We start from the raw sequence: 16,644 nt of genomic DNA on the forward strand, positions 1-16,644 counted from the left end.
CAAAAGGTTAATAAAGCTGATCAGGAGAAAGAACAGGTTTTGAGAGTAAGTTTCTGGCTTTGTTGTTGCTGAGCCGAGGAGCTGGTGGTTATCTGTGAAGGGACCAGAAGGCTGTTGGAATTGTGGGTTTGGAGCTGAGAAAAGAGGTTGGGATCTGAGCTTCTAGAATCATTTCATCAAGGAGATACTTGACAGCTAGAGCATGGCTGTGATGGCTTTCAGGAGAAAGCTTAAGGCAGTGGTACCCAGTAGAAATAAAACATAAGCCACAAATGTGAGTCAGATTTGCAACATAAATTGTTCAGTAACCACATTAAAAACATATAAAAAATCATATAAAATGAAATTTTAATTATATTTTATTGTACTCACATATCCAAATTATCATTTCAACATATAATTACTATAAACATTATTAATGAGACATTTTATATTCTTTTTCTTGGTTTAAAGTCTTTAATATCTGGTGAACATTTTACACTCACCACATATCTCCAATTGGGACATCTATAATTAATTTCAAGGGCCCAAACCATCATACAGCTAGTGGATACAATATTGGACAGTGCAGTTTAGAGAAGGTGCACAAAGAGTGGAAACTTGAGAAACTCTTGCCTTTAGGAGATGGGAGGAGGAAAAGGAACCAGCGACAGGATAGACAGAGGTCGTGCAATGTTTCAAAATCCAAGGGAATTTTACTTAGGAAAACGTGGTGGCGGAAAAGCACCACATGATTTCTTTCTTCAGTGCTCTGGCTCATTCAACTCTTACATTTTAGAGGCCTTCCCCCTGTCTGTAGTGAGGCTTTACACTACATTTTCCTTTTCCCTGCCTTTAATCGTCTCATATATATACATCTAGTCATAAATTTAGGAGCTTAGATATAGATGGCTAGGGATAACAGGGTGACTAGCAGAAAGAAGAAAGGAGCACTAAGGTGGTATGAGGTGGTTGGAGGATGTGATGATTTGGAACAGGTGCCTGGTGGGAGTAAGATGAAGATCATGTTGCCATGACAACTGATTACTTCATTGGTCCAATGACCAGTTGCTATGGTGACAAAATCTTTGTGTCAGTGTGACATGGATCCCAAGGGAGAAGATGCTTGTGCAAAGGACCCTTTGCTCATTGGTAAAGCTTTTATATTTGCAATAATTTCTGCACTGTTTGACGAAACCTCCCCCAGGAACTTCAGTCAACATTGATATCCTCCCTCCTTCCTATTCATTTACAACAATCATTGCTGGTAAAATGCACAGATTTTCATTGTTCTTGTTTTATACGGTGCTTCCTTATCTGAGAGTCCTTAATTGTTTATTAATTTAACTCTTTCTCCTACACAGATATAATCCTATTGAAGGTAGGGATCATTCTTGTGTTTTCAAAAGACTGGGGGTTAGTGGAAAAGACAGACTTTTGGGAGCCAGACATATGTGGGTTTACATACCACCTCTGCTTCTGCCATTTGCAAAGCGCATGGCCTTAGGAAAGTCATTTCATCTTCTTGAAATTTTATTTTATTCCATAAAATGAGGATAATAAAACTTGCACTGTGAGATTGTTGTGATGATTACAGATAACCTACATAAAGTAGCTGGCTTACAGTAGGGTCTCGGTAAATGGTCTTAATTATTGTCATATCATGTCCAGCCCATGTTATGATGAACACTTAGTAATACTTGATGAGTAATAAGATAATAATGACAGATGACAGGATAACAATAGGACTAAGTTTAATCTTCAGGATTCTTAAAGATCAGCTGTCCTATGGTAGTCCAAATATACAGCTATAGTCTTAACTGTCAACCCAAGTTATGCTGGTTGTAACATCCTGGGAGAAAAGAATTTAAAGTATTTAATTAGAAAACAGGAGGGAAGAGATAACCAGATATTATGTGCCTCCTGATGGAAGAACATGCAACCACTGAACTATTAATAGTTATGTCGAAAACAAAACAAAACATCACACATGAATGTAATTCAGACTCTTGACCTAATTACTGATTTCCAGAAAACATAGAGGGCAGGGGTGTGTGCACGTTCAGCTGTGACTGACTTTCTGCAATCCCATGGAATGTAGCCCACCAGGCTCCTCTGTACATGGGATTTTCCAGGCAAGAAGACTGGGGTGAAAAAAAAAAAAAGAATCCTGGGGTGGGTTGCCATTTCCATCTCTAGGGGATCTTCCTGACCCAGGGATCGAACCTGCATCTCCTGTGTCTCCTGCCTTGGCAGGTGGATTCTTTCCCACTGAGCCAGCTGGGAAGAACACAGAGGGCAGAGTCCATGTTAAAAACCACCACAGGGAAGCAATCAGCAAGATTCAAATTGTAGGAGACACTATAGGAAAAATAATGTAGTTTCTTCAACAAACACATTGGGAAAAACGGGGCAGAGAGGGAGCTTATATGTTAATAAGATTTAAGAGACGTATCATTAATTTCCTGTGTGTTACTTGAGCTCTGATTCAAACAAACATTTAAAAAATTCATAAGGTGACTGGAAATTTAAATACTGACAGGATGGGTCCAAGATATATCTTCATACCAGTGACTTCAGAAATTCTCATTAATTTTAGATAAGAGAATGATATGTTTTGGTATAATAAGAGCTCTCATCTTTTAGAAATAAGACCCTGATGTTGGAAAAGACTGAAGGCAGGAGGAGAAGGGGACAACAGAGGACGAGATGGTTGGATGGCATCACCGATTCAATGGACATGAGTTTGAGCACCCTCCAGGAGATGGTGAAGGACAGGGAAGCCTGGTGTGCTGCATGCCATGGGGTCACATGGGGTCTCAAAGAGTCGGACACAACTGAGCGACTAAACAGCAACTATTCTGGAAATACAAGTTGAAAATATATGTGTATTGATGAAGTATGATGTTGGCAATTTGTTTCAAAACAACATTGATGCGACAATGTCACTATGAGGGTAGGAATCAAAATTGAAAAAAATTAGCTACTACTTGATAATTGTTTAAGCTGAGTGATGACTATGGGGGTTCGTTGTGCTATTTGTCTATTTGCACATCTGCTTGAAGTTTTCCCACAGAAAACAAAGATGTTTGGAAGACATTAAGGAATCATGTTTAAAACATTAAGTGCATTTATCCACGATTGTAGGCACAATAAGATCTTCTCTGGTGTCTTAGCGGTAGAGAATCTGCCTATAGTGCAGGAGACACAGAAGACATGGATTCAGTCCCTGGGTCAGGAAATTCCCTGGAGGAAGAAATGGCAACCCACTCCAGTATTCTTGCTGGGAAAGCCCATAGAGCCTCGTGGGCTTCAGTTCATGGGACTGCAAAGAGTTGGACACAACTAAGCGACTGAGCACAGCACCCACAGCACATGCACAATAAAGATGCTCAAATGTAAGAAAATACAGAATATTCTTTGGCACAGTGGTGGACAAATGCATTTTTATGGCCAAATGAATAAATTCATGTATATTTCACCTAGCTAGTCCTCCGAAGTTTAATTTCTACATTGGACACATAATATTTTTCTATTTCAAGTTACAATCAGTACCACTCATGTTGTTGTAGGTTAGATTCCTAGAAAAAAAATTCCCTAAGAAGGAATGTGTGGACAAGATGTTTTTTAGGGGGAAGATAGAGAGGTGTGCTTTTGTGATCCGTCCTAGTGGAGAAGTAAAGAGGAAAGGGCAGAGGAAGGAGTTGAATGGTGGTGATACGGTTGTCAAGCAGATTTCATCTGAATCAGCTTCCCAACCCCCTGGGAGCTCAGGAGATGGAAGGGCCCTTTCCAGGTGTACCGCTTTGAACAATGGGGCCAGACCTTCATACTTGGAATCACCCTCCTGCCTACCTTGCCCCAACAAACTTGAACTCATCCTTTGAGGCTGAGCTCAAATGTTTCTGTGTCTGCAGACTCTTCCTTAAAACATTCATCCCCAGTCAGATTCATTTCCTTCCTTCACACTTCTTTCTCTATGAACCATACAGGGGAATAGGAAGTGCTCACATTTGTAACATTTATGATGAGCTAGGCACAGCCTTAAGGACTCTAAATGTGCATCTGCAGTTGGTTCTATCATCCCCATTTCCACATGAGGAAACTGAGTCTCAGAGAAGCTGAGCAATTTTACCTAGCTAAAGCCATTGAGCTAGTGAGGGGCAGGGCTAGTGAGGGCGATTTAATTCCCAAGAAAGGAGCCCACACTCACTCACTTTTCACCGTCACTCACTCATCACAGCACATACTCAATCACTATTGTGCTGGACTGCCCCCTAGCTACTGCTTCTATCCTGGTACTCCAAGCCCTGAGCCCAGTTACTCAACCTAGAGTTAGCATTTAATAAATGTTTACTGAATAGATGGATGGCCATCTGATCAGCATCTGTAGAAAATTTCATTTTGGAAACAAATCAAATCCAGAAGCAACTTATAGGCACAAGGAGGATGACATATTTCAAGGTAACAAGGGACAAGAAATCCCACTTTAAGGACTTAGATTGGCTATACTCAATATGGCATAAAAAGAGATTGGGTGAAGGGAGTGAGCATGTAGGCCACAAATTAACTGCTAAGTGCTTAAAAAGGAAAAACTGTACTTAGGTACTTGAACCAAGGCTTTGTGTTTGTGCAAGTCTTTTGTCATCTCTTGCTTTGAGAATCATTTCAGAAAGAAACATTCCCTATTCCTTCCACTATGTTGAATAGTGGGAACAAGTCACAGGTAGAGCATGAATTTAGATTAAATAAAATTAAAACTACTTCCTGAATCAAGAAGTATGTAAAATAGTTGCTTAAACGTGGAGATGAGAACCTATAAGGAGAAGAAGATACATGAATTATACATGTTTCTATTATATAGAAAAACAACACTTCTCCTTTTCCATTAAAATATTAGAATCTGGGAAAATATATTTAGACAATCCTAAATCCTAAATCCACAATTCCTAGTGTGGAATACTAGGAAAAGGGAAAATTTGGAAGTCATTGAATTGAGGCTCAAGTTTTTTTTTGTTTTTTTTTTTAACTGATTTGGCTGCAACAGATCTTAGTTGTGGCATACAGGATCTAGTTCCCTGACCAGGGATTAAACCCAGGTCCCCTGCATTGGAAGCATGGAATCTTAAACACTGGACCATCAGGGAAGTCCTAAGGCCTAGATCTTTACATTGCTATTTGCTAGGAATGTGACCTCAGTTTTTTTTTCCCCTGTAAAATGGGGACAGGGATCTCCACCTTTTAGAATTATTATGGGGATTTAAGTAAGGTAAAATATTACCACCTCTAAACTTCTATAGACATCAGCATTTTGCTTGTATTCTTTCATAGATCTCTCACACATTTTTTCTGGAGTATTTCAAAGCAAACTCAGTCATCATGTCAGTTCACCTTAAGTATTTCAGTTGCAAGGATTTCTGTTATTTTTATCAAAAGATACCCCAATGTAAATTCTTGACCAAAAAAAAATTTTTTTGTACATGTTACTCAGTTTGGTTTACCTGTCAAGTTTAACCCTAACAGGTTCACTGGGTCACTCTTCATTTCTCTGCTTTGTGTCTGTCCTTTGAATAAACTAATTATGCTCAATGCTGTTATAATTTGGAATCAGCTGCATGTCATGTATGCAGTGTCTTAACTGTTTAAGTGAGTGTTAGTAACAGTGTAAATCTCTTTCTGGTTTTGAAGCACTGATCTGGGTAGTCCTAATTCACTTGCAGGGCTTTCTTCAATGCTTTCTTCAACGATGTTTCATGGAAGGTTTTCCAATTACTGTCCTGAACTCTTTGGAGATGCTCCTTCATTTGCCTGAGTTTAACCTTCACCTGTATATTCTCTTAATCAGGCCTGTTAAGAAGCTTGATTCACAGTGCACTTCAAGCTATATTTCTCCTTGCCAAGTCGGCTGGGCTCTTCTTCAAGGTTCACCACTCTTCATAATTTCCTACAGGAGATTTGTGTGCCTTAACTGCCTATCTTACTCCAGCCCTGCAGATCTCAATGTCTTAGCTATTTTTCATTTATGTGGCATTTCAAATAAATGAGGTGCATATCACTTGTAAAGTATTATATTAAAAACTGGCTAATAAAATTACCACAGCCATCCTCTCCAAGATCCCTTAACCCAGTGGGCAATACACTACAACATAGAAGAGCCTTTGTGGGGAGTTAGAAGATGTTAGTTATGTTTCCAGATCATTCCTTAGCATTAGTTTTAAAAAATTATAAAAATGTATTGAATGAAAAAAAAAATGTATTGAATGCCTAGTGGCTACCAGGTACCCAGTAGGGTGCTAGGTTTAAAAATGGATGAGGTGGAAAAAAAAAATGAATGAGGTGGCTCTTGCCTCAAGAACAGGGGCTATACCATAACCTTCTTTGTAACTTCCTCTGGGATATGACACAGTCCATGGAACCTATCTTATAAAGACTTGTCTAAGCCCACAGATCAGGATTGAACTTCAAATCCTGTATTTTAGAACCTTTCACTATATTATACCATGGACAAGAGTCTGAGCAAACTCCAGGAGATACTGGAGAACAGATGAGCCTGGCGTGCTGCAGTCCGTGGCGTTGCAGAGCCAGACACTGCTTAGTGATTAAACACCAAGAAACATTACACCAACCATCCATTTCCTCTATTTTCACGTAATTCCCAAACAAACTCTTTTACCTGGGGATGACTCCAGAAATTTGGATCAGCAAAAGAAAAAAAGTTGGGAAAGCCACTAGGCCATTCAGGTATGACCTAAATAAAATCCCTGATGATTATACAGTAGGAGTAACAAATAGATTCAAGGGATTAGAATTGGTAGACAGAGTACCTGAAGAACTATGGACAGAGGTTTGTAACATTGTACAAGAGGTGGTGACCAAAAACCATACCAAAGAAAAAGAAATAAAAGAAAGCAAAGTCATCGTCTGAGGAGGCTTTACAAATAGCAGAGAAAAGAAGAGAAGCAAAAGGCAAGAGAGGAAGGGAAAGATACACCCAACAGAATGCAGGGTTCCAGAGAATAGCAAGAAGAGATAAGAAAGCCCTCTTAAGTGAACAAAGCAAAGAAAAACAGGAAAACAATAGAATGGGAAAGACTAGAGATCTCTTCAAGAAAACTGGAGATATCAAAGGAACATTTCATGTAAGGACGGGCACCATAAAGGACAGAAATGGTAGGGACCTAACAGAAGCAGGAGATGTTAAGAGGAGGTGGCAAGAATACACAGAAGAACTACACAAAAAAGATCTTCACAACCCAGATAATCACGATGGTGTGATCACTCACCAAGAGCCAGACATTTTGGAGTCTGAAGTCAAGTGGGACTTAGGAAGCATCACTGCGAACAAAGCTAATGTAGGTAATGGAATTCCAGCTGAGCTATTTCAAATCCTAAAAGATGATGCTGTGAAAGTGCTGCATTCAATATGCCAGCAAATTTGGAAACTCAGCAGTGGCCACAGTGATGGAAAAGTTCTGTTTTCATTCCAATCCCAAAGAAAGGCAATGCCAAAGAATACTCAAACCACCATATAATTGCATTCATTTCACATGCTAGCAAGGTAATGCTCAAAATCCATTAAGCTAGGCTTCAGCAGTACATGGACTGAGGACTTCCAGATGTGCAGGCTGGATTTAGAAAAGGCAGAGGAACCAGAGATCAAATTGCTAACATCTGTTGGATCATAGAAAAAGCAAGAGAGTTCCAGAAAAACATCTACTTCTGCTTAATGGACTAGGCTAAAGCCTTTCACTGTGTGAATCACAATGAACCGTGGAAAATTCTTCAAGAGATGGGAATACCAGACCACTTTACCTGTCTCCTGAGAAATCTGTATGCAGGTCAAGAAGCAGCAGTTAGAACTGGACATGGAACAACGGACTGGTTCCAAATTGGGGAAGGAGTACAACAAGGCTGTATGCTGTCACCTTGTTTATTTAACTTACATGCGGAGTACATCATGCGAAATGCTGGGCTGGATGAGTCAAAAGCTAGAATCAAGATTGCGGTAAGAAATACCAACTACCTCAGATATGCAGTGATACCACTCTAATGGAAGAAACTGAAGAGAAACTAAAGAGCCTCTTGATGAGGGTGAAACAGGAGTGTGAAAAGGCTAGCTTTAAACTCAGTATTCAAAAAACTAAGATCTTGGCATCCAGTCAAAGTGGAAACAGCAACAGATTTTATTTTCTTGGGCTCCAAAATCACTGTGGAGGTGGTTCATACATACAGTCATTCCAAAATGACTGTAGCCATGAAATTAAGAGATGCTTACTCCTTGGAAGAAAAGCTATGACAAACCTAGACAACCTGTTAAAAAGCAGAGACATCACTTCGCTGACAAAGTTCTGTATAGTCAAAGCTATGGTTTTTCAGTTGTGTATGGATGTGAGAGTTGGACCATAAAGAAGGCTGAGTGCCAAAGAATTGATGTTTTCAAATTGTGGTGCTGGAGAAGACTCTTGAGAGTCCCTTGGACTGCAAGGAGATCAAACCAGTCAATCTTAAAGGAAACCAATCCTGAATATTCATTAGAAGGGATTGATGTTGAAGCTAAAGCTCCAATCCTTTGGCCACCTGATGTGAAGAATCGACTCATTGGAAAAACCCTGATACTGAGAAAGATTAAGGGCAGGAGGATAAGGGGACGACAGAGGATGAGATGGTTGGATGGCATCACTGACTCAAAGGACCTGAGTTTGAGCAAACTCCGGGAGATAACAAAGGACAGGGAAGCCTGGACGCTGCAGTTCATAGAGTCACAAAGAGCTGGATGTGACTTATTGACTAAACACTAACAACAACAACAAGGCTCTGCATTAGTCAGGACAGGCTCTGTTACAGGAGCAACTTCCAGTTTTCAATGGCCCTATCAGCAAAAGTTAGTTTCCTCGCTTAGGCTGAGTGTCATTCCCAGGTCAGCTTTGCTGCACATGATCTTCCCTCTAGGACGAAGGCAGATGGATCACTCTCTATCCTGAACATTGCTGGTCATCAGGGCAGCAGGAAAAGAAAACAAAGTGAAGGGCTCTGACTCAAAGCTTCCAGGTTGACGCAAAGCTTCCACCTGGAGGTGGCTCATCCAGTCACTCACATTTCACTGACTAATGCAAGTCACATAACCAAACCTGTTGCGGAAGGAGTGGGGGAAGTACAATCCACCCTTCCAGAGACACAGGAAATGTTTGGGAACAATAATATGGGCGCTTTACCCTTTCTTGATTGCAAAACAAACAGATTTTCAGCCTCTTGCCCCCTCTCTCAGCAGAGAATATTTGGACTGTTTGTGTCAAAGGAAAATGAAGTGAATTCTTTGGGATTTTTCGTGTAGAGGTTCCCACCTCAGCTGTGTCTCTGATATGGTTTGAAAGGTTTCCTGAAGTGGTACTTGGATATAAATACACCCTCCTGCAACGGCTAGCACCCAGGAGGTTACATTTCTCATATTAATGTAAACTGACAGGTTAGAGGGTCTTTGAAGGTGAGCTTAGAGCCACAGTCCTGGGTCCAAATTCCCACTCCATCACTTTGAAACCACTGAGCATTTGTTTTCCCCCTTCTTTAAAACGGAGATGACCCACCTCATAGTTTTGCTCTAAGGATTAAGTGAAAATATTTGCAAAGGGTCTATCACGTTCCTGATCACACAAGAAACAATAACTATTAGCCACTCCCTACCACTATCCCTCTAGCATTGGGGTTTCTTGATCATTCTTATTTAGCCCATCAGACATGGAGAGGTAAATAAACTCACAACTTGAAACCAAATAGTTTCCTAAATACTGTGTTTGTACCCAGAGTTTCAGGACCCTTTGGGTTGCAAATCTTGGCTGCTCTTTCCAGTTCACCAGGTTCCTTTCCTTCTATGATTCCAAGAGATGCTCTGAAGTCACTCGAAGAGAGGAGGGCTCCTCTGCCCCAACTCCACTTGAACATCTTCTGACTCACACTTTTTAGCATCACCCAAACTTCATCTTCACCATTGCTTGTACGTAATGCTTGTACCTTATTTAATCTTTGCATTTGTTCTTGTTTGTTCAGCTGTCTCAGTGCCCTTGTGTCTTTCACTATGCTTTTAATTAGGTCGGTTGATTCTGAGAATGGAGGGAAGCCAAGGTTTAAGCCAGGTGGTTACAAGGAAGATGGTTGGAAGGCAGGTGTGGGGGAGGTAGGTGGTATGAGCGCACTAGTATAAATTCATTGCTATGAAAAAAGATTTAGCCTTCCACTTTCTATTGGTGAGATATAGTTTAAGTTACTTCTTTCTTGTGAGAATGATTAAGCAGTAGAGTGTTTGGGAAGGATCACATTTTGCCTTAATGATAAAATCTGAGGTTAACACCAAGCTCCTAGAGGGCAGGAACTCAGTTTATGGATGGTTTACATAGAGCGACATGGTCTAGATTCATGAGTTAGCTCTTTTCATTAGCCATTCGTGTTTAATGACCACTCTTAAGACTATAATTTCTGTGGCCTCTACTTTTCTTGTATCCACCCAATCCCTTGACTTTGCACAAGCTTTCTTCCTCTACTGCAGATTTTCTTTCTTTACCCTCAGCCCTGCTTCTGTCTCTGTGGCAAACTCCTACCTATTTATTCAGACTTGGCCTTAATCTTACCTATGAGAGTGAAGCTCTCTTGGTATTCCCCTCCACAACCAACCTGACAGAGTTAAGTCTTGCTTTTCCTTTGTTCCTGTGGCACAAGTACAAATGTCTACTAACTGCACTGGGGTTGACTGTTAACATGTCTGTTTTTCCAGAAGCCTAGGAGCCCGTGGAAGGTACAGAATTTACTTAGCCCCTCTTGACTTCATAGTGTTCAGCCTAATACCTGTTATAGAGTAGTTGCTTGATAAATGTTTATTGAATGTTATTTAAGTGTGTAGAGTGACCAACACCAAACACCCAAGTATCATTAAATAGCAGTTAGTGGTGCTAAAAACCTCCCAGTAGCCTCTGTATAGCTTTTCTTTTTTAAAGAAATCTAATACATGAAATATAAAGTATTATATAAAGATACCCAGGGAGTCTGGAAAGCTCCTCCAGGACTGGGAATGATGGGGAGGGCTCTCTCCCCTTTGCAGGTCTTGTGTGTATGCTAAGTCACTTCGGTCATGTCTGACTCTTTGTGACTCTATGGATTGTAGCCTGCCAGCCTCCTCTGTCCATGGGATTCTCCAGGTAAGACTACTGGAGTGGGTTGCCATGCCCTCCTCCAGGGATCTTCCTGACCCAGGGATCGAACCTGTGCCTCTTTTACCTCCTGCATTGGCAAGTGGGTTCTTTACTACTAGCACCGCCAATTCATTCCTTATTTTCTACTCTTGTTTTATAATAAAGAGGGAGAAAGGATCAGGTAAAGCCTCATTTGTCTAATTGGCTGAGGGTCATGTGAAGTGTTGAACACCTTGCTATTGACACACTGCCAGTGCTGAATTAAGGTTTTGTAGGGCTGTGGCAGTAGTTTGGGACTTTCTTTCAGGAAATTTATAATAAAGGTGAGGCTGGGAAAAGATTGCAAACACAAAACAATAAAAGCTCTATCTCATTTCTCTTAAGGATCATCCCCTGAGTTGGATACCATTTTCTTTCTGAGGGCTCTCCTGCTCCACACTCTCCCTTCCAGGCCACTCTTATCTCCCAAGACCATCAACTACTCTTTTCTGTGCCTTGTACCTTGTACTCGATCTTGTACCTAGTAGTAGCTGTCTTTGGGGGTCTTTATTTTATGGCAACTTGTGCATGATCTCTTTTCCTATGTAGCTATGGTTATTTTTCCTATTTAATACACCTGGAAATAGAGACAAAGAGAAACTAAGTAACTTGATGTAGGCACATAGGAAGTAAGATGTAAAACATGAGGTTGAACCCAAGTCTCCCTTCCCAATCTGAGCTTTAAGCTTTTCCTACCTACACCTGCTAACCCTGCCCCTACAATTCCAGAACCACCCCCCTCCATGCTATGGTCTTTACAACTTTTGGGGGGTGGGGTAGGGGATAGGGCGGTCCTCAGCCTTTGACATTCTGGGGCTTGTGATTCTTTCCTTCTCAAAGGCTGCTGATTCCCAAACTCCCAACCCCATTCTGGCAGCTATCCAAAATGTCTTTCTACTCTTTTATTCCATCATCTGGCTGAATCAACTCAAGTGGCTCAGAGAGATTCCTGGTTTGGGACTTTGAGGACCTTGATTCCCAGTCTCAGGTTAAAACCTTGACTACTGGTCTTGTTTTCTTCTTCTGGCAAATAGGGATAATCCCATTTTTGCCCATCTCCTTAAATGCATGACCCAGACTGTTCTTTAGTAACTCTCTGCTCATAGCACCACTCAGATGATAGTGGGCTTCAAGTCCTGAAAGGCTGGGAAGAAGACAAATGTTACTTATGTTATCAAGGATCCACCCAGTGATCCAACAAAGAACACAGAACTTTCAACTCCCTTGGCAACTTGGTAGAAGAGGGGATGACTACTCTGTCAGAAAAACTGGCAAGGGTGGCCTCTTCTTCAGGATACTATTTCCCTTATCACAGTGTATTGTAATTACTTATCTGCTTTCCACTACACTGTGAGTTCTTAAAATACAGAAACTGTATCTTATTTAACCTACTCACTGCTAACAATTTGGTCCAAGCTATTATCTTGCACCTGACTAATGGAGCCTCTGGCGTCCATCAATGTCCACTTGCTATCTACTCTTAGCACATAGCCAGGGTGATCTTCTGAAAGCACAAATCAGATCATATCACTCCTCTGTTCCAAGCCCTGTAGTGTGTCCACTTTAGCCAAGATCCTTACAGTGGCCGACAAGACCGCACTCTCTGACCTTATCTCCCATTCCTCTTTCATTTGCTTACCCGGCTCCAGTTGTCTTGGCCTCCACTATTTCTAACATTTCCACGAATACTTTCACTTCAGGGCCTTTCCACTAGCTGTTCCTTCTGCCTAGGACACTTTTTACTATCCATTGCATGACTCACTCCTCACTTCTTCCAAGTTTCTCATTAAAGTCACCTTATGAATTGGGTTCTCCCTGATGGTTCTATTTAAAATCGCATTCTGTAAAACTGGAATTGGAATAAGCTATTATGAATCTACCTTCATTTCTCTTCCACTAAGTCTTCTTAAAGAAACTATAAAGGACTATAAAGAAAGCTGAACGCCAAAGAATTGATGCTTTTGAACTGTGGTGTTGGAGAAGCCTCTTGAGAGTCCCTTGGACTGCAGGGAGATCCAACCAGTCCATCCTAAAGGAAATCAGTGCTGAATATTCATTGGAAGGACTGATGCTGAAGCTGAAACTCCAATACTTTGGCCACCTGATTCAAAGAACTGACTCATTAGAAAAGACCCTGATGCTGGGAAAGATTGAAGGCAGGAGAAGGGGATGACAGAGGATGAGATGGTTGGATGGCATCACCGACTCAATGGACATGAGTTTGGGTTAACTCCGGGAGTTGGTGATGGACAGGGAGGCCTGGCATGCTGCAGTCCATGGGGTCGCAAAGAGTCGGACATGACTGAGCAACTGAACTGAAGTCTTCTTTGCTACCCATTTTCTTTGCTCTACATGTCTAGATTTTTTTGATGTCCCCTCTCTTTTCCCCTATTTTCTTTTCTCCCTCTCTTTTGCCCCAACGCAGATCTAATGTCATTCATCTATACTCATGGATCAGTCTACTTGATGAAAGAGGTGAGGCATGAAACAGAAATAAATGAGTTTTCAGCTGAGGTGAAGCTGGAAAGGGAGCTGGACTCAGAAGTCACTGAGTTTGAGTCCCAGTTCTCAACTTCATCAGCTGTAAAGATGAACACAGGAGTTCTAACTAAGGGACTTGGTGAAAACACTGAATGAGGGCAAGTGAAAGCACCTGGCATGTGGTCTCTACCAGTGGCAGAACCCTGGCTTATTGTTCACTGAAGCCCCCCAGCACCTAACATGGTCCAGTTGAAGTAAATGAACTAATTATTGATGAAGAAATGGTTGAGGTTAAAAAAAAATCCAACTTTTCTTCCTTCCTCCTCCAGTTTTTTTTCATGCCTCTTACTCATACCTCTTACCCTGGTCTATTTTTTTTCCTCCATAGCACTAAACATCTTCTATCATACCAAATTCTTTTCTTGTTATGTTGATCATCTTTCTCTCTATACTTAAGATGATAGCTCCAAGTTGGAAGGGTATTCCCACCCCCTTCCTGCTTCTAGTCAATGATCCAACCCTAACACTAAAATAGGGTCTGACAACCTGATCAGCAAATATTTGTTGGATGGATGAGTGAATGAATCTTTTAATCTTCAGAATCTCGCTGGAGTCTTAGGTATAAAAGGGACATAGGAGTAATTTGAATCCTCAGGGCCTAGTACTGCTTGGTAAATGGCAGGTGTTCAATGTTTGCTGAAGTTATTGGGTACTCAGCTCTTCACCTGCAGTCTTTATCTGATTACTACAAGACTACGTCCGTCAAAAGATGTTCCCAAGATGAATTCACTCAGGCCTCTCCTTTTCATCTTATCCAATCAACCTAGTATTCATCTAACAAGTTATCTGAGTTTCCAAATATTGAGCACCTACTGCGAGTTTAAAAGCATACTTGGTGCTATATGTGACTAACGCGAAGGAAGCAATGGCAAATAATACGATGTATGAATGTAATTAAACGTGAAATTACAGGGCAGATACTTTAGAGAAAAAATCAGTAAAGACTGACGTAGAAGTAAATTCCAAAGTTCACAAGTCGCCCAACTACTCTTCTAAGTGCTCCACCTGTTGATAGCAAGGACCATAACCTGGGCAGCTGCTTAAGAATCAGAAGGGTCTTGAAAGCTTCATCTCCTTGGTTTTAAAGAGAAGGAAACCAAGGCGAGGCACAGGAGAGGACCCGGCAGAGATGGGTCTAGAACCCGGGACGTGTGGAGTTCTGGAAAAAGTGGTGTCCTGAAAGTCCAAGGTGCCTTTGCTGGGGCCGTAGAAGCCGCGGTGACCGGTGTCCCGAAGAGGCTAAGGTACCTGTTGCTACGGTGAGGTGAAGGGAGCTTGGGGGAAAGTCGCAAGGCGCCCTTCCCCCGGGACACAGGGCCCCGGAGTCCCTGGGGAGGGTTCAAGGCGGAGGTCCCTCTTGTCCTCAACTAAAGGGCCGCTCCCACTGCCCTCACTCCCTGGCCGCCACTCTGAGGGACAGAGAACCCGCTACTCCCCGCCTCAACAAGTCGCTCGGAGCTGTCTGCGGCTGCCTGACACCCGCTTCGCGGAAGGAGGACCCCCCCACCCCCGGAGTCCCAGGGTACTATTTGCCCCAGCGGAAGGATCTCGCGCTCATAGCCGCGGCCGTGACAGCGGAGGGGCAGTGACGCCGCCGACGCCGTACCGGTGGCGCAGCGACGTCGCGGGAGGCGGGGGCGGCGGCGGCGGCGGCGGGAGGGGGACCTGGTCGGGAAGTAGTTCCGGGTGCGCGGCCCCGGATGTTGGCTGCTCCCGCTGCCGCCGCCGCTCTCGGCGCTGCTCCGGGCCTCAGCGGCTCGCACCAGGTGCCGTTGGGACGTTTCCCGGGGGGCGGAGACGCACACAGCGGCCGGGGGCTCGGCCGGGCCGTCCCGGCCTGCGCAGCCTGAGGTGAGCGCCCGCCGCCGGGGCGGTCGGGCCGGGGCGGCGGGCGAGGAGGCGGGGCCGGGGCATCTCCCGGGACGGAGGCAGGGGCTGCCCTCCGCGAGACGTCCTCTCCGTTCTCACAGCTGCGGCCGCGTCGCGGGGCGGGCGGCGGGCGGCAGGCGGGGCAGGGGGCCTGGGCCCAGGCTGAGGCCCGGCGAGCGGCTAGGGCTGGGTTCCTCCCTCCCCCGCGGCGCTTCTCAGCTGCTGCTGCCCCTCAGCAGGGAAGCGGCGGCTCCGCGCCTCCCGCCCCTCCCCCAGGCGGGGCCCGAGGGAACTAGACGGGATTCCCGGGGGCGTCGAGTCCGAGGACAGTGGCCGCCGTCTTCTCTCCGTAACCTGCCCCTGGACTGGGCTAGCCCCCCTTCCCCAGCGCGATGCAGCTTCTTCCCTTCAAGCTCCGGGGTGCTTTTTGGCCGGCGAAGCGGCCAGCACCTCGCGCGTCGGGGGTGCCCTTCGGGGTGGGAAGGCCCGTGCGGGGGGCCTGTGTTCCCACCCATCCTGTCGCCGTGTCCTCTATCGGCATTGGGCAGAGGCAGCAGTTCCATGCGGACGTGTTGCTGTCCTGTGTGTGTTGCATCCTGCCCACGTGGTAGGGTGTCTCCCCCCGCCAACCCCCGCAGCTGGTGAGGACGGAGGTTAAAACGGGCTGTTTTTTTCCTCTGTGATTTCCTCCGGGTGGCGTGGAAGGTGTTAGGGTCAATTTGCTGTGCGGAGGCCGACGGTTGGTCAGCTGGAAGAAGCAAGACTTGCACTCTCTGAGATTGAGACCAGTAAGGGACGTAGTTCATTGACATTTCCCCCTCTTCCTTGAGCTGCTCTTGTTCTTTTCTCTACAGTTTAATCCTAAAGAGAATAATAAGCTCTAGCTGCTGGTGCGTTGAGGTGTATAGTTTTCACTTCTCCGTTCTACTTTTTTGTGTGTGGTTGGCGAAGATTTTTCTTTTCTGTATTGTGCAATCCACGTCTCTGTTGTTCCTGGTTGGATTCCTGAATGAGCTGAGTTGGATTGACCAGGGAGTTA

The 16,644-nt window shown here is 43.8% G+C and overlaps 1 protein-coding gene across 5 annotated transcripts in view; it reads left to right on the plus strand.

Annotated features, from left to right (window-relative positions):
• The first annotated feature begins 14,779 nt into the window (after positions 1–14,779).
• The window catches only part of FOXJ3 (forkhead box J3), a 140,560-nt gene continuing 138,695 nt past the window's right edge, over positions 14,780–16,644 (plus strand). For 2 of the 5 annotated variants that reach the window (XM_020914811.2, XM_070468341.1), the window contains exon 1: positions 15,397–15,587. The gene's annotated coding sequence lies outside the window, so the exon portion shown is untranslated. Of the gene's footprint in view, positions 14,981–15,396; positions 15,588–16,313; positions 16,394–16,644 lie in introns of those variants that run through there. The other 3 variants (XM_070468339.1, XM_020914808.2, XM_070468340.1) reach the window with 3 other exon arrangements.

The sequence above is a fragment of the Odocoileus virginianus genome, chromosome 5 (genome assembly GCF_023699985.2).
Source record: "Odocoileus virginianus isolate 20LAN1187 ecotype Illinois chromosome 5, Ovbor_1.2, whole genome shotgun sequence".
Taxonomy (NCBI): Eukaryota; Metazoa; Chordata; class Mammalia; order Artiodactyla; family Cervidae; genus Odocoileus; species Odocoileus virginianus.